The sequence below is a fragment of the Hemiscyllium ocellatum genome, chromosome 31, assembly GCF_020745735.1.
Source record: "Hemiscyllium ocellatum isolate sHemOce1 chromosome 31, sHemOce1.pat.X.cur, whole genome shotgun sequence".
NCBI classification, from domain to species: Eukaryota; Metazoa; Chordata; class Chondrichthyes; order Orectolobiformes; family Hemiscylliidae; genus Hemiscyllium; species Hemiscyllium ocellatum.
Window position 1 is genome coordinate 18,513,852 of NC_083431.1, and position 19,568 is coordinate 18,533,419.

General features: G+C 39.2%; 1 long non-coding RNA gene across 2 annotated transcripts in view; it reads left to right on the top strand.

The window, feature by feature from the left end:
- Positions 1-19,568, top strand: part of LOC132830519 (uncharacterized) — a 71,194-nt gene that overhangs the window by 37,329 nt on the left and 14,297 nt on the right. For both annotated transcript variants that reach the window (XR_009646376.1, XR_009646377.1), the window contains exons 2-3: positions 12,070-12,176; positions 18,739-18,808. This is a non-coding gene — a long non-coding RNA (uncharacterized LOC132830519). The remainder of the gene's footprint in view (positions 1-12,069; positions 12,177-18,738; positions 18,809-19,568) is intronic.

Genomic DNA, 19,568 nt, shown 5'->3' on the forward strand with positions numbered 1-19,568 from the left:
AGAACATACACTAACCATGATAAACCGAGGATGCTAAGAGAGCATCAAATTGGAAGCAAAAAAAAGCAAAGGGTAATGGTTAGCTCTAGGATTGATAGTTTTCAAAAACGAACAAAAGATTATCAAAAAACAGGGAGAAAATAAACTTTGAAGGTAAACTTGCTACTAATGAAAACACAGGCAGCAAGAATGTCTTTGCTGGGGAAGTAATAATTGGGAACCAGAAATGGCGGTACTTAATTAAAAATTGAAATAAGTATTTTGCATCAATCTATCAGTGTTCACAGTAGAAGATACTAACAGCATTCCAAAATGACGAAGTTATCAAAAGCGAGAGTGGGAGAGGAAATAAATAATTGGTAAAAATAATTAAATAGAAAAATAAAGTTAGTAAGTTAGTGAGTAAATAAATGTGCGTGAGTGAATAAGTGAGTGAGTGAGTGAGTAAGAAATTTCAAAAATAGAGTCGAAAACCAGATGACATTATCTCAGAATCAGGGATTGTCCAGTTAGGACAGAAATGAGGAGGATATTTTTTCTCTCAGAGGATAGTCAACCTGTGGAATTCTTTACACAGGGGGTTGTTGAGGCTGAGTCGTTAAGTATATTCAAGTGTGAGTCAGACTGGTTTTCAGTAAGTACAAGTCGCTCTGCTATAATACACATTACATTGACATGAATTCACTCTAACGCAATTGATGAATTGGGGACACTGTTCGTAAGGCACGAACTTTTAAAACCTGTATTGGCTGTAATGCCATTACATCACCAACACTTTAAGCACTGTTTCTAAAGTCTGATTTTTCTATAATGCAGGGTTGCACAAGAATGCAACTATTGTGTTTAGAAGATCTGAATGTAAGGGAATTTAGTGTTGTGGGGATAAGGCAGGGAAGTGGAGTTGAGGATTATCAGAACAGCCATGATCTCAATAATTGGTAAACAGACTTCTGTTCCTACATCTAATGGCCTTATGAATGAGGAGTGCAGTAATTTGCTCTTGTCCCCCATTTTCATCAATACAACATGATGGCTGCCTGAGATAGAAATGAGTAATTTGCATAGTTATCATATCTGAGCATATTATCGTTTCATGGAAATATTAAGATGGAAGTTGCATTGTTGAATACTGGGAACTTTGCATTCCCATGAAATCTCAGTGTCTACTATTAATCTAATAATCTCAATGTTTTAAGTAGTGTGACTTAAAACTATTACTCAGTTTTTGAAAAGTGCAATAAAACAATTGACTGGGAAAAGTAGAATAAAAAAGATCCCTCACGTAACACTAGGAGATCTTAAACTTACTGCCAGACAGCCAGTGAATTACAGTCAAAAAGTATAGTGATGGAAAGCACAGCTGGTCAGGCAGCATCTGAGGGGCAAGGGCATCGACATTTTGAGCACACACTCTTCATCAGGAAGAGCTGATGACGAGCTTATGCTTGAAATGTCAACTTTCCTCCTCGGATGCTGCCTGATCTGCTGAGCTTTTCCAGTACCACACCTTTTGACTCTGATCTCCAGCATCTGCTTTCCTCACTTTCTCCTAGCCAGTGAATTACAAGTTTTCTATCATCAGAAATTAATTATTTTGTGACATTCTTTTATTCTTTGAATGCACTACACACATTATGCATTCTGATTGATTGATTTACTGTTGTCACATGTACCAAAATACAGGGAAAAGTGTTGTTATGCTTGCTATACAGGCAGATGGTGCCATATAAGATGCGTCAGGATAGAGGAGCAGCGTGCAAAATACAATGTTACAGCTGCAAAGAAGGTGCAGAAAGAGATCATAATTAACATTTGAGAGGTCTGTTCAAAAGTCTGATAACAGTGGGGAATCATATGGGGATTCAAAATGTTATCTCCTCCGACCAACGGAAGAGGGTAGAAGAGAGTATAACCGGGGTGGGAGGGGTCTTTGACTATGTTGGTTGCTTTCCCAAGGTAGCTGGAAGTAAAGATTGAGTCAATGGATGGAAGGCTGGTTTGCATGATGGACAGAGCTGTGTTCGTGACTCTCTGTAGTTTGTTGTGGCCTTGGAAGAGCAGTTATCATACCATCCAGATAGGATGCTTTCTGTGGTGCATCTATAAAATTTGGTAAGAGTCCTATGGACGTGCCGAATTTTGTTAGCATCTTGAGGAAGTAGAGATATTGTTGTGCTTCCTTGCATTCAATTATTTAAATTGTCGCACGTCTAAAGTGTGAATTAAAACAATATATTACCTGAAAAAAATACCGTCAGCTTGATTGCCTCCTGTTGATTATGTTGACAAATGTGTTTCCAAAACTAGTGCCACACAATATATCATTCATTTAGTGATGGTGTCATCAATATAGCCATAAAACAAAGGCAAAGCTAATCCTATTAATGTTCGTTGTGCTCAAAGTCAAAATCGGAAGTGCCCAATTTGCTGTTGAGGTGGGTTCAGCAAAGTCAAGCCTTGTGTATCACCTGATGTATACGTCATACTTCAAATGCAATCTCATATTGTGAGATCGATTGAGAGCGTGGTAGTTGGTGTTTACGTGGCTTCAAAATGGCGGTACCATACTTTGAAGTTACCACTGAGGTTTGTAATTGAAAATATTTTACAACATTTTCAGCGATTGCAACTTGTTAAGTTTGCTCTGTGAATTTTTTGCTGTTTAGTGCACGACGGGCAGGATTGAGGACTTCGGAATGAAGATAAATACTTTGCTTTGGTAACAGACAACTGACAATTAAATTTGATAAAAATGAATAATTCTATTTATGACATTTTTTATGTAATGACTAAGGTAACGGAGGTGTGTGTCACGTATTAGTAATCATTTGAAAATGTATAGATCAATTTTTTGTGGTCTCCTGAACAGATTTCCTTCTGTGTATTTCATTTCATTAGATATCACAAAGTTCTCATGCTATAAAAGTTAATTAGGAGATTTGAATACTTTGTGGTAAAGAGCATTTAAAATTAAGCTCATGCATTGATGTTTCATGATCGAGAGAGGATTGCCTTCACAGTTCTTGTATCTTATCAGCCAAAGGATCTACACAAAGCGGCTGTTAGCACACAGTGGTCATTGTCAGCAGACCTGGTCGTGAAATTAACAAGCTATAACTCCTTTCACACTTGCCTTATACTTCTCTATCAAAATGTGCACTATGGTTTTTTGAAAAATCTCTGTTAATTAAATGTTCATTGTTATGGAGGTTTCAGTCGAATCTAACTTTTTGTCAATAGTGGGTTATTTGTATTTCAAAGAACGTTGGATGAGTTGATGTTTTGCTTAAGTTTTGAGATTCAGACATAAAGTGAATGTTTTGACTTCAGCTGTCAGACATCTTCGAAATAGAGAGCTTGTCATCTAGCGTTTTCTGAAACTAATGTTCAGTGGGATCTTAAGAATAGAATGAGTTTTCCAATCTTGTGCGTTTGTCAAGAATCTGCAGTTTAAAAAAAGCACCTCTTTTGGAATGCTGCAGAATAAAAGTTGTAAGTTGCATTTCCAATGGAATCATTTGATCAGTTTTAGTCATGAGATGTGGTTTAATCAGATACAGAAGGATTGTGTAAGTAGAGAAACATTTAATTTTCCAGTGTTTGAACAAATTTATCCAGTGAGCAGTTGGGCACATAAAAGTTATGAAGGTCTATGTTTTAATCCCTAGGGTGTGCTGCATGAGTGAATCTCAACTAGAGACAGGAATGTTACAACTAGGATCATAGCTATTAGATTAGAAAGGGAGAAACACATCCCACTTTCAATTACTATTGAGTAATACATGGAAGCAGAAGAGAACTTTTCTCAATAACAGTGTAAGGAAAAACTTTTAATTGTGTTAACGTCAGTCAAGTGGAAGGCTCCTTCCTGTGGAACTATATACGTGGGTCCTTGCATTATTGAAATCTATAGGTATATCTGTCCTCCAAGAAAAGTACACACAGGGTTGTTGAATCTTGATGGACAATTCCAGCATTTCTTGCCTAGCAATCTTAAATTTAAAAACCCATCTACTGTCATCCTGCTCTGTCACCACACTCGGACATGACACAGAATGCCAGTTAGTGCATGGGCAATGGAGGATGGGGAGCATTGTCAACAATGCCCAGATCCCATGAATTAACTATTAAAAAAATAAGCAAACTACTGCAAATGCTGGAAATCTGGAAAAAACACCCAGAAAATGTTGGAAATACTTGGCAGGTCAGGTAGCTCCTCTGGAGACATAGATAGAGTTAATGTTTTAGGTCAATGACCTTTCATTAGAATTCCATAATCTGTTATATAGTATTATTTTGATGTGATAAAATGCAGGATTTTGATTCAGTCAAGGGCTTTTTAAAATCAAGTTGATAAGATGCAGTAAGAAGCAAAATCTATGAAAGGGGAATCTAAAATAAATCAAGGTGTGCTTGCTAGAATGTATGTGAGTCAAACTGAAATATGATACTTAGGGGAGAGCACCTACATATTTTCAGTTTAATTAGCACTTTTGGTGTAACCGCTTTGTCATGAAATAGAGCTGATTCGGCATGGTTATCATCACAGAGATAGACAAATTTAAATATGGTAGGGAATACTATTATTATTTCAGAGCTGGTTACATCATGCTTGTGCAATATGCCAGTCGATTGAGCATATATTGTTTACTCATGCTTGACCTACTTTTAGAGTCAAGGAGAAAGTTTGCAAGTTTGTTTCTTATAAGGAAAGATAAATTGGGGGGAATTCATTATGTTTAATCTGATTTACTGCTACACTTTAGGCGTAACAAACATTCATACCCCACTAACATACATGCAGGTGCAAATATGACCCTCCAGAAATGGTAGTCCTAGTTAGAAAAAGAGATCTGATTGTATGCTGATGCTTAGGTGTGGTATTTTGTTCACAATGCTATCATAATTAGATCTGGTTATTTAATGATAATTATAATAGAATTTGAATTCAGGTGGCAAAGTAGAACTCACTGCTCTCCCATTTCTCATTAAAATTCAGAATTGAATTTTCAGAGTTGGTTGTATAAGTATTTAACACAATTATATCATATTTCCCATTTTAACAACAGGCAGAGTGGAAACAGTAAACTGAGGTATCTCAAATTACTGAGTGAAGTATCACTGTGCCAGTGTTATTAATTCCCAGGTTTAGACGCTGGGCGACATTGTTGAAGACAGTTGCATAAGTGCAATTAATGTCCTGGGACCAAGGTGATTTTTATTGCTGCTCATCCATTTATTCTTTGGGAATGGGACATATTAATGTTGTGAACTATTTTTTATTGAACATTTGTGAGGAAGATGAGCACAGTGACGAAAGTTCCTTACACAATAGTTTTACTACAGATTCCCAAAGTGCCAAGTTAACTCTGGTAAATTCCATAACTTTAACAGGAATGTTGCCAATCAATGCCGGAAAATGCTCTTGCACATTTTTCTGGAGCATTACCAAAACCCAACAGTATCAGGCAAGTGAGCCCAATTTGTAAGAATAGTGCAAGGTACAGAGGATTACTAAGAAGGAAATACACACAACTGAGGATTACTAAGAAGGAAATACGCAGAGAAAAAATGAGGTACAAAGGTAAACTGGCCAAAAATATAAAGGAGGATAGTAAAAGATTTTTAGGTATGTGAAAGGCAAAAAAAATGGTTAAGACTAAAATTGGGCCCTTGAAGACAGAAACAGGGGAATATATTATGGGGAACAAAGAAATGGCAGAAGAATTGAATTGGTACTTCAGATCTGTGTTCACTGGGGAAGACACAAGCAAGGTAACAGTGGCTGAAGGACCTGAACTTAAGGGAATTTATATTTGCCAGGAATTGGTGTTGGAGAGACTGTTAGGTCTGAAGGTTGATAAATCCCCGGGGCCTGATGGTCTACATCCCAGGGTACTGAAGGAGGTGGCTCTAGAAATCGTGGATGCGTTGGTGATTATTTTCCAGAGTTCGTTAGATTCAGGATCAGTTCCTGCAGACTGGAGGGTGGCTAATGTTGTACCACTTTTTAAGAAAGGTGGGAGAGAGAAAGCAGGAAATTATAGACCAGTTAGTCTGACCTCAGTGGTGAGAAAGATACTGGAGTCTATTATAAAGGATGAAATTACGACACATCTGGATAGTAGTAACAGGATAGGTCAGAGTCAGCATGGATTTATGAAGGGGAAATCATGCTTGACTAATCTTCTGGAATTTTTGAGGATGTAACTCTGAAGATGGACGAGGGAGATCCAGTAGATGTAGTGTACCTGGACTTTCAGAAAGCTTTTGATAAAGTCCCACATAGGAGGTTAGTGAGCAAAATTAGGGCTCATGGTATTGGGGGCAAAGTACTAACTTGGATTGAAAGTTGGTTGGCTGACAGGAAACAAAGAGTAGTGATAAACGGCTCCATTTCAGAATGGCAGGCAGTGGGGTACCGCAGGGATCAGTGCTGGGACCGCAGCTTTTTACAATATATATTAATGATATAGAAGATGGTATTAGTAATAACATTAGCAAATTTGTTGATGATACAAAGCTGGGTGTCAGGGTGAAATATGAGAAGGGTGTTAGGAGATTACAGGGTGACCTGGACAGGTTAGGTGGGTGGTCAGATGCATGACAGGTGCAGTTTAATGTGGATAAATGTATGGTTATCCACTTTGGTGGCAAGAACAGGAAGGCAGATTACTACCTAAATGGAGTCAATTTAGGTAACGGGGCAGTACAAAGAGATCTGGGTGTTCTGGTACACCAGTCAATGAAGGTAAGCATGCAGGTACAGCAGGTAGTGAAGAAGGCTAATAGCATGCTGGCCTTCATAACAAGAGGTATTGAGTATAGAAGCAAAGAGGTTCTTCTGCAGTTGTACAGGGCCCTGGTGAGACCACACCTGGAGTATTGTGTGCAGTTCTGGTATCCATATTTGAGGAAAGAGATTCTGGCTATTGAGGGAGTGCAGCATAGGTTCACGAGGTCAATTCCCGGAATGGCGGGACTACCTTACGCTGAAAGACTGGAGCGACTGGGCTTGTATACCCTTGGGTTTAGAAGACTGAGAGGGGATCTGATTGAGACATATAAGATTATTAAAGGATTGGACACACTGGAGGCAGGAAACATGTTTCCGCTGATGGGTAAGTGCCAAACCAGAGCACACAGCTTAAAAATATGGGGTAGACCATTTAGGATAGAGAGGAGGAGAAACTTCTTCACCCAGAGAGTGGTGGCTGTGTGGAATGCTCTGCCCCAAGGGCAGTGGAGGCCCAGTCTCTGGATTCATTTAAGAAAGAGTTGGATAGAGCTCTCAAGGATAGTGGAATAAAGGGTTATGGAGATAAGGCAGGAACAGGATCCTGATTAAGGATGATCAGCCATGATCATATTGAATAGTGGTGCAGGCCCGAAGGGCAGAATGGCCTACTCCTGCACCTATTGTCTATTGTCTATTTTCCCTGTTTATGTACAATTTACATGATTAATCCCTTTATCATGGATGTGGTTAGAATCTTGTTGCACAAAGTACCGTGCCATATGCCAATTAGTGTTCCCTCTAAGTTTTATCCTTTCTGTGTGCACTTCTGGGTTTGTGTGTGGTACATCAAACCAGAGTGGAAATCATAACGGCAGAGGGAACATTGATGATGATGTTAAGTATGGAGTAATCCAACAAACATAGTTGATCCATCAAATTTATCTCAGTCAATGGCACATAGACTCTCAGACTTTGCCTGGAAAGTGCTGTCAGTTCCCATTACACATTGTTTACTTACACTTTATTAAAGGCTTTGACAAGGTTCTGCATGGTAAATTAAAAATTGAAGTTTGGAGAAAGTGAGGACTGCAATTGCTGGAGATCAGAATCAAGAATGTGTGGTGGTGGAAAAGCACAGCAGGTCAGGCAGCATCCAAGGAGCAGAAGAATTGATGTTTCGGGCAGGAGCTCTTCATCAGAATTATTGAAGTTTGATCATATGGGATTCGGGATGAGCTTGACAACTGGATACAAAATTGGCTTAACAGTAGGAGACAGAGGGTAGTATTGGAGGGTTATTTTTTGGACAGGATAAGTACACAAGTAAGAACTTATTGGGGTGATATGGGCCAAGGAGAGGCAGATGGGACTCATTTAGTTTGGGATTATGGTCAACGTGGACTGGTTGAACCAAAGGGTCTGTTTCCATGCTGTATGACTTCATGACTCTATGGTAGTACATCTTGCTCATGTCCAACTCTCTAATCTGGGCTGTCAGAGACCAGCTTTAAAAATTGTACAAATTGTGTTATCTTGATCCGTATTAGCAAGTCAGCACATTTTCAATATTGATCTGCACTGCATTCCCCAGTCGATACACTAATATGTGATGTAACTGAAAGTCATGGTGTCACTTAAACATGTGAATGTTTCGGTGGTCTTAATAAAGGGAAGTTATTTTATTGAACCTGCTTTGGGGATTCCCACTATGAAGGACCAAACATCTGAAAAGATTTGAAAGCCATTTCATGTGTGTGTAAATGTGTTAAATTGCCCTGCTTCTTTGTACCCACACCAAATAAAATCAGGTCAATAATCCTTTTAATGACAAATAAAGAACATAAAATTACAAACGTAGATCAGACCATCAGTACTTTTTCTTGAAAATCAGTTTTATTTTCACTGTTATCAAATACCTACAATGCACACAGTCACTTTTATTGTTAATTTATCTTTAATCATTCTCATTTAAATTGAGATTTAAAGTGGTTCAACAGCACCACATCATGAACTAGCTTTTTTTCCTAAAAACAAAGACAAGTTGCTGAAAAAAAAATTATTCACTTAAATTTTGCAAGCTTATGTTTCTGAAGAAATTGAAATGGAGTTGATGGAATCATGGAGTCATAGAGATGTACAGCATGGAAACATACCCTTCGGTCCAACCCATCCAGATATCCCGACCCAATCTAGTCCCACCTGCCAGCACCCGGCCCATATCCCTCCAAACCCTTCCTATTCATATACCCATCCAAATGCTTTTTAAATGTTGCAATTGTATCAGCCTCCACCACTTCCTCTGGCAGCTCATTCCATATACGTACCACCCTCTGCGTGAAAAAGTTGCCCTTTAGGTCTCTTTTATATTTTCCCCTCTCACCCTAAACCTATGCCCTCTAGTTCTGGACTCCACCACCCCAGGGAAGAGACTTTGTCTATTTATCCTATCCATGCCCCTCATGATTTTTTAAACCTCTACAAGGTCACTCCTCAGCCTCCAATGCTCCAGGCAAAACAGCCCCGGCCTATTCAGCCTCTCCCTGTAGCTCATATCCTCCAACTCTGGCAACATCCTTGTAAATCTACTTTGAACCCTTTCAAGTTTCATAACATCTTTTCAGTAGGAAGGAGACCAGATTTGCATGCAATATTCCAAAAGTGGCCTCACCAATGTCCTGTACAGCAGCAACATGACCTCCCAACTCCTGTACTCAATACTCTGACCAATAAAGGAAAGCATACCAAATGCCTTCTTCACTATCCTATCTACCTGTGACTCCACTTTCAAAGAGCTATGAACCTGCACTCCAAGGTCTCTTTGTTCAGCAACACTCCCTAGGACATTATCACTAAGTGTATAAGCCCTGCTAAGATCTCCTTTCCCAAAATGCAACATTTCACATTTATCTAAATTAAACTCCATCTGCAACTTCTCGGCCAATTGGCCCATCTAGTCCAGATCCTGTTGTAATCTGAGGTAACCTTCTTTGCTGTTCACTGCACCTCCAATTTTGGTGTCATCTGCAAACTTACTAACTAAACCTCTTATGCTCACATCCAAATCATTTATGTAAATGACAAAAAGTAGAGGACCCAGCACCGATCCTTGTGGCACTCCACTGGTCACAGACCTCCAGTCTGAAAAACAACCCTCCGCCACCACCCTCTGTCTTCTACCTTTGAGCCAGTTCTGTATCCAAATGGCTAGTTCACCCTATATTCCATGAAATCTAACTTTGCTAACCAGTCTCCCATGGGGAACCTTGCTGAATGCCTTACTGAAGTCCATATCAATCACATCTACCACTCTGCCCTCATCAATCCTCTTTATTACTTCTTCAAAAAACTCAATCAAGTGTGTGAGACATGATTTCCCATGCACAAATAAATAACTGAAACTTCAGGAAGTTTCAGCTGTTAGATTAAATAAAACCCCAAGAACACTTAATTGAGATTGGATGATTTATGTCTTACCACAGTTGACTGTGCCTTTCTGAGCACTTTTATTGTTATAAAGTTCTAACTTATAAAAGTAATCTGTTTGTCTTCTCCACCATCTTGTTCTCCTGATGACTCATTCCTCCACCCTGGCTTGATCGGAAAAGTTCATAATTTTGACTTCTTTCACCAATTTACACAGATTCAAATCTCTGTCTTATCACTGTGGTACAGTGCATAACATCAGTGATTCATTATGTCTTACTGTGGGTCATTTAGAGGAATCTGGCTTGTTGCAATGATACCAGAGCAGATGAGATCTGACCAAGCAATTAAGATAATGATTAAAGATATCAGTGTATGTGTTTTATTACAGTTAGAAGCAAATCAACCTTCAATCACAACTAATGTGAAGAAAGAATGGTTTCCTATAATTTTATTGCTTGCTAACTGGTAGTTGTCAGATTCAGAACAATGTGTGATTGTTAGTAAAATGTAAGATTTTAATTTATTGGAATGTTAGGATTGAATCAGAGGAATATCGCTCCAACCTTCAGTGTAAGTGGCAGTTTTAAATTTACTAAATCAATCTCTCATTTCCTTATATTTCGACATAGGAAAAATATCATAGATGACAAGTTGAATTTATATAATGACTTTAATGTAGCAAAATGTCACAAGGTATTTAGAATGCTCCCACAGGAGGGTATAAAAAATAAATTATTCAGTGGTTGTAAAACAGAAGTATATTGTTTGAAAGCTTAGTACCAATGAATGTGGAAAAATATTTTCACACTTTTAAAATTACTGTTAGCATTTGGCATTTTTCTCAAAACTCACAAAAAAAGTCCATTGCAAGTCAAGATTAGATTACATACAGTGTGGAAACAGGCCCTTCGGCCCAACAAGTCCACACTGACCCACTGAAGCACACCCCACCCATACCCTTACATTTACCTCACACTACGGGCAATTTAGCATAGCCAATTCACCTGACCCACACATCTTTGGACTGTGGGAGGAAACCGGAGCACCCGGAGGAAACCCACGCAGACACGGGGAGAATGTGCAAACTCCACACAGTCAGTCGCCTGAGTCGGGAATTGAACCCAGGTCTCTGGCTCTGTGAGGCAGCAGTGCTAACCACTGTGCCACCGTGCCACCCTCAAGTTTCACATTATATAGCTCATGAGAGAAAAAGCTACATTTGGTTATATGATCAAGTCAAACATACCATTCTTTTAAGAATACACACAATCAGCATCAGTTTTACTTGTACTGAATAGATGAAAATCTCAATTTTTGCATTGTGGTCTCAATAAAAAGATTTCTTGTGATACAACTGGAATATTTCACTGTCATATTATTATCAATGTTTAGTGATAAAATGATGGCAAAGATACATAACCTCATAGGAGTGGTTTGTTTGACCTAATCATATAACTAAATGCAAATTTTGTCAAATGTCTAGGGAGAACATTCATTTTGGCAAAAGAGCCAAAAAGTAACTTTAACTGGGAACTTTGGGAGTAACAGGAATAAATCTAATATCTGTTTAAGAGTTTAGATGATAAGCTATTAACTTGCTACTCAGGAGTTAAACTGTCATTGGAAATCAGCTGTCCCTTAAGGATACCGCCATTGATTACAAAGAATCTGAACATTGGGTAGTTTCTGTAATGAATGACCAACTCAGCCTCAGTCTTGCACACCAATGGCAAGTTGAAAATCTACCTATCAAAAAAAATGGATTTAATATTTGAGTTTGGGATTGTATGCAGAAGCACATGGTACTGAATGGAAACATATCAAGGAGATATTTAGCTTGTGCTGTCTTTATTCATAAGTTGAGATGAGTCTTGCTAAAGTGATACTCTTTCTTTTCTTGGCAGAAACCAGTGCAGCCTGTGGATGATCCCTATGGGCTAAATGCTGTCATTGTTTTTGGAACTTTCTCTGTCCCATTAGCAGACATGTATCCTGAAATTACACATTTGGAGTAAGTGGAGCTGCTTTATATTTTATCGTGGTGTCTTCAAACTGGCCGTATAGTTTTTTTTAAGTGCATAGAAACAAGTTCTTTACACTTAGAACTCCACTCCCTATTCCTTGGAGCGGCCTCTATTTCTCCTGATGTTTACAGTGATCTTCAGAGCAACATTCCATTATTCATGAAAATTATCATTTTTTTATGGAGGTCTTTGTGAACTTCTCTGTGTTGTTTACAGATATTTGAGCAGACCATATAATAATCATCAAAAGCAGTTTGATTTCTCCCTTCTCTTTCCTCTTTGTCAAGTAACATCTACTGTCCCAACTCAACACAACCTGAAGATCAGATAACTTCCTGGTTTGAGATTTAAAGCCAATGTCCTATTCTGTATTAAGTTTTGTTGTTTGCTTTTCATTTCAGTAACAGTGATCATTTTTGCCCTTAATTCATTCCCATTGCTGAGACCCACACCGTATTTAATGTTCAACCCCTCAATCTTCCATTCTCCACCCTACCTAACATCTCCAAAACAGCACCATGTGCCAGCGACCTCATTAGCACCTACCACCTAGAACCTCCTTTCTCAGATACACACACTGACTCCATGTCTTATAATTCATTTGATTCAATATCATGGTTTTCTTTTATTGTTACCTACTCAGTGTTATGCTAGTTTAATTCCACATTCATCTCTATCCTTATGTCCCACCTGGACTCTCCCATCTCCTCACTCTTCTGGATTACTGTGTCCAGTTCTGGTTGCCCTGTTATAGGAAGGAAATTATTAGACTGGAGAAGGTTCCAAAAAGATTTACCAAGATGTTGATGGGACTGGGGGCTTTGAAGTACAAAAATAGACTGGGTAATTTTTCACTGGACCGTAGGAGGTTGAGGAGAGACCTTATTGAGTCTTATAATATCATGAGGGGCAGAGATAAGATGAATGACAAGATAGGGTGGGTGAGTTCAAAACTCAGGGGCATATTTTTAAGGTGAGAGGAGCAAGATTTTAAAAACACATGGGGGCAACTTCTTTTACACAGAAAGCGGTTCATTTGTGGAATGAGCTGCCAGAGAAAGTGATGGATGCAGATACAGTTCCAATGTTTAAGACATTTGCGTAAGTTCATGAACAGGACAGGTTTGGAGGGATATGGGCTAGAAGCAGGCAGGCGGGGCTAGTTTAGTTTGGGAACATGGCTGGCAATGATGTATTGGACCGAAGGATCTGTTTCATGCCATATGACTTTACGTCTCTGTGAGTCTGGATCTATAACACAGGCTTCCTCTTTCTCACCATTTTCCAGCTTTCCAATGTCGGATATAGAGTCTTCAACCATCTCAGCTCTAATTTCAGGAATTCATCTTAATCTCTCATCTACCATCACCAAAGATCATATTTTCAGCTACACCTTTTGTTACCTTCCTATAATACACTTCCTTCCATTACTGATATTGGCTTTAGTTGTTCACTAGAATAAAGTTGTCATAGTTCCAGATGATCTACATAAATGCAAATAAAACCAACACATTAAAACTTGATCCACAGATAACTTCCCCAATCAGAAATCACGTTTGTTGTTAAATGGCAGCATATCTTAAAGTGACATCCCAATCACTTCCATATCTTTAATAGAAAACAAAAAATCCTTACTTTAAATACCAAATGCTATTGTCTTCATTGCCACATGTATCCTAATGAGATTAAAACATAGAACAGTATAGCACAGTACAGGCCCTTCAGCCCTTGATGTTGTCCCAACCTTTTATTTTACTCTAAGATCAAACTAACCCACATACCCTTCATATTACTACCATCCATGTACCGAGTTGCTTAAGTGTCTCTAATGTATCTGACTCTACTACCACTTTTGGCAGTGCATTCCACCAGATGGTGGCATCTGTTAGTTTCACGAGACCATGAATCTGCACCAGGGAGGTCTTGCTTCAATCTTTGTTGGCAGAGCAGCGTCTGTTGTGGCTGTAGAGGCCTACATGGGAGTGGCAGTCTCAGCTGCAGCGACTGCACTTGACAGCGCTGTCCCCCGGTGTTGTATTGGCGCTGTGTTCATGGTGGGTGTGCTTTTCTTCAGCAGCAACCTCAGCTTCTCTTCTCCTCTTTTTAGACCATTTCGTAATTCCAGCTTCCAACAAGAGCAATCGCCCTCAATGTCCACCCACCTCTCAAAATTCATGTTCAGTGACTTCATGTCTCTCTTGCAGACATCTTTGAAATGAAGATGGGGCCGTCTTTGTGCTCTCTTGCCAGAGACTAGTTCTCCACTCTCTGTCTAAAGAACTTATCTCAGACATCTCCCCTAAACCTTCCTCTAATCACCTTAACATTATGCCCCCTTGTGATAGCCATTTCTGCCCTGGGAAAAAGTCTCTGAGTATTCACCCTATCTATGCCTCTCATCATCTTGTACACCTCTATCAAGTCATCCTTCTTTGCTCCAATGAGAAAAGCCTTAGCTTCCTCAACCTTTCTTCATAAGACATGCCCCCCAGCCCAGGCAGCAGCTCCTCTGCACCCTCTCTAAAGCTTCCATATCCTTCTTGTAATGAGGTGAACAGAACTGAACACAATATTCCAAGTGTGGTCTAACCAGGACTTTATAGAGCTGCAGCATAACCTCACGGCTCTTAAACTCAATCCCCATGCCAATGATAGCCAACACACCATACGCCTTCTTAACAACCCTATCAACTTGGAGGAATCTATGGACATGAACCCGAAGATCCCTCTGTTCCTCCACATCGCCAAGAAATGAATCACTCCACACTTTTCCAGGTTGAACTCCATCTGCCACTTATCAGCTCAGCTCTGCATCCTGCCAATATCCTGTTGCAATCTGCAACAGCCCTCCACACTATCCACAACTCCACCGGCTTCATGTCATCAGCAAACTTACAAATCCACCCTTCCACCTCCTCATCCAAGTTATTGATAAAAATTACAAAGAGCAGACGTGCCAGAACAGATCCCTGCGGAGCACCATTGGTTACAGTGCTCCAGGCTATATACTTTCCATCTACAATCACCTTCTGTATTCTATGGGCCAGTGATTTCATTATCCAGACAGCCAAATTTCCTTGTATCCCATGCCTCCTTATTTTCTGAATGAGCCTACCATGGGGAACCTTATCAAATGCCTTGCTAAAATCTATATACGCCACATCCATTGCTCTACCTTCATCAACATGTTTTGTCATATTTTTAAAGAATTCAATAAGGTTTGTGAGGCATGACCTACCCTTCACAAAGCCATGCTGACTATCTCTCATCAAATATGATTTTTCACGTAATCAAAAGTCCGATCTCTCAGAAACCCCTCCAATAATTTGCCCACCACAAATATAAGACTGACTGGTCTGTAATTCCCAGGATTATCCCTACTCCCTTTCTTGAACAAAGGAATAACATTTGTCATCCTCCAATCATCTGACACTACTCCAGTGCACAGTAAGGATGCAAAGATCATCACTAAAGGCACAGCAGTCACTTCCCTCACTTCCTGAAGTAACCTTGGGTATATCCCATTTGGCCCAGGGGACTTATCTATCCTCACATTTTTCAAAATTTTCAGCACATTCTCTCTCTTAACATCAACCTGTCCAGCATATCAGCCTGGTTTATGCTGTCCTCATAAATGATAAGGTCCCTGTCACTAGTGAATACTGAAGCAAAGTATTCATTAAAGACCTCCCCTAACTCCTCCAACTCCAGCCACATGTTCCCTCTACCATCCCTGATCAGCCCTGCCCTCACTCTGGCCATTCTCTTGTTCCTCATGTAAGTGTAGAATGCCTTAGTATTTTCCTTAATCTTATCGCTAAAGCTTTTCCATGCCCCCTTCTAGCTCTCCTAAGTCCATTCTTCAGTTCTTTCCTGGCTACCTTGTAACCCATTAGAGCCCTGCCTGATCCTGCCTCCTCAACCTTAAGTAAGCTTCCTTCTTCCTCTTGACGAGTTGTTCCACATCCCTTGTCATTCAAGGTTCCTTCACCCTACCACCCCTTCCTTGCCTCAGTGGGACAAACCTATCCAGCACTATCAACAAGTGCTCCCTAAACTAACCATTCTCAAGGGGGGGCCATATGGCCCTCTTAGGGGCCCTGGCATATTTGAAGGGGTGTTGCACAGACTGAAAGCTATGAGAAAGGAAGCCCCAAAGGTTGTCTAATTTGGAGCCTGATATCATGACACTTGCGGAAAAGCACCAAGTTCAACGATCACATTAGGCCTAATATTTGTTTAATTTCATACAGTCTTTTTTTTTAAAGTTTTGTCCAGTACATCAGAATGTTTTGTTCATGTTCAGTAATAAATGATTTTCTGTCTATCTGTTCATTTTGTATCCTTGTCTGAAAGAGGGAACCTGAGAAGAGCTATGAGGGAGACCGTGGCTAAAAAATGGTTGAGAACACTGCCCTAAACAACAACCACTTTTCTGTCATGCATTTTCTTGAGAACATTTGTTCCCAATTTAGATGCCCCAATTCCTGCCTAATAGCATTGTAATTTCCCCTCCCCCAATTAAATACTTTCCCATACTGTCTGCTCCTATCCGTCTTCATGACTATAGTAAAGGTCAAGGAGTTGTGATCACTCTGACCAAAATGCTCTTCCACCAGAAGATCTAATACCTGGCCTGGTTTATTGCCGAGCACCAAATCCAATACGGCCACCCCTCTAGTGGCCAAACTACATATTGAGTCAGGAATCCTTCCTGGACACACCTGACAAAAAGTGCCCCGATCCAAACTATTTGAACTAAGGAGGTTCCAATCAATATTGGGAAGTTAAAGTCATCCATAACAACAACTCTGTTACTTCTACACCTTTCCAAAATCTGCCTCCCAATCTGCTTCTCAGTGTCTCTTTTGGAGGATCTTTAGGAAACTCCCAATAAAGTGACTGCTCCTTTCCTGTTTCTGACTTCCACCCATACTGACTCAGTCGACAAACAATATTGTAAAGCTCAATTGCCCAAAGTAGCTTCAATAACTCAGGGTTATGTTAAGTTAATATTTTTCTTCCATTATTAGTTTCCTTCATACAATCTGGCTGAGTGACACCCCCAAGTCCAATATTTTTCATTTATTATTGGATTAACAATAATAGGACCTGTTGAAAAGCTATCATGCCTGGGCAGGTTGTTTCTGTTAACAAAGAACAGAGTCCGTGTGTGAACGTATGTAATTTCCAGCACACTCTGGCCCTGAATGATAGTTTTAAACTGGGCATTGGTATAATTCTTAGCACAATTAAGATTATTTAACAAGATGTCTCCAATAATGACCAACATACAGTAATGTTCATCCAAATTCTCAGTAATTGGTGTTTGAAAAGGGAAATAGGTGGTAAAACACAGTTGATATGAAACTGTTAAATGATGGATTCATTATTTGTTAGCTGTAGTCAAGAGGTATTGATGCCAGGACCATATTATGTACTTTCACAGGTGAATAAAGAATTAAGTTAAGAAATATTGTGGGACCATTTTAATTTTGGGGGATTGTGTAAAACAGAGGAGATCAGGGGTAGTTATGTTAGCTCTTATAACATGAATACTGAGATGGGGTTCTGACAAAGAACAATCACCTGAAGATTTATTCCTAGGACTAAATGGATTACAATCTTATCAGAGATATTTATATAGTCTGGATTCTATTGATGAACCTGATGTTCCTGATGGATATTCCTGATGGATTACAAAGCACAAAGGCAAGTATTCAAGATGAGGCTGATGCCTAGATACGCAAATGTCACATGACACTATCTCATGGTTTGATTACACTATTAGTTCTCTTAAAGTCGCACATTTGCTCAATCATTGATATATGCAATTTCACAACAATTAGATTAGTTGCTTTCAAGTTAGCTCCAACAGAAACAAAAATGAAGAGAGGTCAAAGCATAATTAATGGTAACTTTCTAAAGGAAATTGGAATAATATTTGAAGAGGAAAAAGATGCCCACATAGTACAGGAAGAAATTGGGTAGTCGGATTATCTTTCAAAAAGCTGTCGCAAACATGATCAGCCAAATAGCCTCCAGGCTTTCTGTATTACTCTTGAATCATAGGACATTATCTTGAGGTTGCTATGTGGTAGTATCCCTCCCACTGAGCTGGGAGGCTTGGGTTCAAGACTTACCTACTCCAGAGATGTATAATAAAAATATCAGAATCTTATTTTGAATTTTCTTTCAGGCAGAGGTAATTCTTGAGGCAGTTTTCAAAGTCTACATTATTTCAATAGTCACTAGATTGATCATCTGGAAAATTCATCCTCACTGTTGTTCATGACTTTCAATGGCTATTCCAACATTTCCACCTAAACATCTAATGTAGGATTAATACAATGCGATCAGATCAATCACCTCATCACCAATCCTTTATATGAATCACTTTTTCTGCATCCTGATAAGATTACAGGCTAGATTTTTCCACTAATTTTCTGGACCTCATACCAGATTGATACCATTCTCTAAGGATTGATACCAGTTGAACAATTCATTTGTAATAATCAATACAAGATGACAATTGCATTTAAATTTCAGAGAACCAACAGTTGGAATTCCTGAACCTGAGGAAGAGAATTCTGCATCTTAGGCAGCACCAGTGGAACAGGTTAGTCTTCAACCTTTCACACATTTTTTTTAACTTTCCTTAATTTGTAAGTCTTTTCAAGACTGGAAACATCCAACAAATTATTAATGAGAAATCAGAGAATTATCAGAGAAATGAACTCTGGCAAGGAATTTTAATATGAATAAAAACTGAGAATACTGGAGAAACTCAGCAGGTCTGGCAGTGTCTGAGGAGAGAGAAACAGAGTTAACATTTTGAGGTTCTCCTTCGGAACTGATACCGCAATTGGTTTGTTTGCGGGTAATATACTGAATAGATGAATATCACAATAGAGTGTATATATAATCTCATAATTTTGCCTATGTGAAGACAAAGACTATGTTTAAGGTGGTTGAAAATTGTGTACTCTAAATATATTATTTTAAGGTAGATTTATTGGCAGACTTTTCTCTACTTGCGCCCAATTTCTTAGGACACTATCTAGAGAAAAATCAAATGGACTCCCTTTCACAGCTATACAGTCTCTCTGTCAAATCTGTCCCGAATCAATCTGTGAAGGTGAGCTAATGTGCCTGGGTGGAAGAGCAGGGAGGTTGGTCTAACACTTCAGCGTTCTTTTACAGACAAATGAAAATCCATCAGTCCTCTAACCTCCCTCCCAAGTGTCTGAACAATGAACATAAAGTGCATCCTAATTTTACAACTCATCAACTAAAGACCCTACGTTTAAAATTACCACAACGCTTGGTAAATTCCAAAGACTGTCATCAAAGTATCTTGATGTCTTAAAGCAGTATAT